Source organism: Oncorhynchus gorbuscha, linkage group LG17, assembly GCF_021184085.1.
Source record: "Oncorhynchus gorbuscha isolate QuinsamMale2020 ecotype Even-year linkage group LG17, OgorEven_v1.0, whole genome shotgun sequence".
Classification (NCBI taxonomy): Eukaryota; Metazoa; Chordata; class Actinopteri; order Salmoniformes; family Salmonidae; genus Oncorhynchus; species Oncorhynchus gorbuscha.
The window spans coordinates 1,188,443-1,190,913 of record NC_060189.1 but is presented as its reverse complement, the minus strand read 5'-3'; positions in this window follow the sequence as shown (position 1 = coordinate 1,190,913).

Below are 2,471 nucleotides of genomic sequence, written 5' to 3'. Positions count from 1 at the left end.
ATGGTGTAGACTATATTACATGGATTTATTGTGAAGGTGTAGACTATATTACATGGATTTATTGTGATGGTGTAGACTATATTACATGGATTTATTGTGAAGGTGTAGGTAGACTATATTACATGGATTTATTGTGATGGTGTAGGTAGACTATATTACATGGATTTATTGTGATGGTGTAGGTAGACTATATTACATGGATTTATTGTGATGGTGTAGACTATATTACATGGATTTATTGTGATGGTGTAGACTATATTACATGGATTTATTGTGATGGTGTAGGTAGACTATATTACATGGATTTATTGTGATGGTGTAGGTAGACTATATTACATGGATTTATTGTGATGGTGTAGGTAGACTATATTACATGGATTTATTGTGATGGTGTAGACTATATTACATGGATTTATTGTGATGGTGTAGACTATATTACATGGATTTATTGTGATGGTGTAGGTAGACTATATTACATGGATTTATTGTGGTGGTGTAGGTAGACTATATTACATGGATTTATTGTGATGGTGTAGGTAGACTATATTACATGGATTTATTGTGATGGTGTAGACTATATTAAATTGATTTATTGTGATGGTGTAGGTAGACTATATTACATGGATTTATTGTGATGGTGTAGGTAGACTATATTACATGGATTTATTGTGATGGTGTAGACTATATTACATGGATTTATTGTGATGGTGTAGACTATATTACAAGGATTTATTGTGATGGTGTAGACTATATTACATGGATTTATTGTGATGGTGTAGGTAGACTATATTACATGTATTTATTGTGATGGTGTAGGTAGACTATATTACATGGATTTATTGTGATGGTGTAGGTAGACTATATTACATGGATTTATTGTGATGGTGTAGGTAGACTATATTACATGGATTTATTGTGATGGTGTAGACTATATTACATGGATTTATTGTGATGGTGTAGACTATATTACATGGATTTATTATGATGGTGGAGGCTATATTACATGGATTTATTGTGATGGTGTAGACTATATTACATGGATTTATTGTGATGGTGTAGACTATATTACATGGATTTATTGTGATGGTGTAGACTATATTACATGTATTTATTGTGATGGTGTAGGTAGACTATATTACATGTATTTATTGTGATGGTGTAGGTAGACTATATTACATGGATTTATTGTGATGGTGTAGGTAGACAATATTACATGGATTTATTGTGATGGTGTAGGTAGACTATATTACATGGATTTATTGTGATGGTGTAGACTATATTATATGGATTTATTGTGATGGTGTAGGCTATATTACATGGATTTATTGTGATGGTGTAGGCTATATTACATGGATTTATTGTGATGGTGTAGACTATATTACATGGATTTATTGTGATGGTGTAGGTAGACTATATTACATGGATTTATTGTGAAGGTGTAGACTATATTACATGGATTTATTGTGATGGTGTAGACTATATTACATGGATTTATTGTGATGGTGTAGACTATATTACATGGATTTATTGTGATGGTGTAGACTATATTACATGGGTTTATTGTGATGGTGTAGACTATATTACATGGGTTTATTGTGATGGTGTAGGTAGAGTATATTATATGGATTTATTGTGATGGTGTAGGTAGACTATATTACATGGATTTATTGTGATGGTGTAGACTATATTACATGGATTTATTGTGATGGTGTAGGTAGACTATATTACATGGATTTATTGTGATGGTGTAGGCTATATTACATGGATTTATTGTGATGGTGTAGACTATATTACATGGATTTATTGTGATGGTGTAGGTAGACTATATTACATGGATTTATTGTGATGGTGTAGACTATATTACATGGATTTATTGTGATGGTGTAGGTACACTATATTACATGGATTTATTGTGAAGGTGTAGACTATATTACATGGATTTATTGTGATGGTGTAGGTAGACTATATTACATGGATTTATTGTGATGGTGTAGACTATATTACATGGATTTATTGTGATGGTGTAGACTATATTACATGGATTTATTGTGATGGTGTAGGTAGACTATATTACATGGATTTATTGTGATGGTGTAGGTAGACTATATTACATGGATTTATCGTGATGGTGTAGACTATATTACATGGATTTATTGTGATGGTGTAGGTAGGCTATATTACATGGATTTATTGTGATGGTGTAGGTAGACTATATTACATGGATTTATTGTGATGGTGTAGGTAGGCTATATTACATGGATTTATTGTGATGGTGTAGGTATACTATATTACATGGATTTATTGTGATGGTGTAGACTATATTACATGGATTTATTGTGATGGTGTAGACTATATTACATGGATTTATTGTGATGGTGTAGACTATATTACATGGATTTATTGTGATGGTGTAGGTAGACTACATTACATGGATTTATTGTGATGGTGTAGACTATATTACATGTATTTAT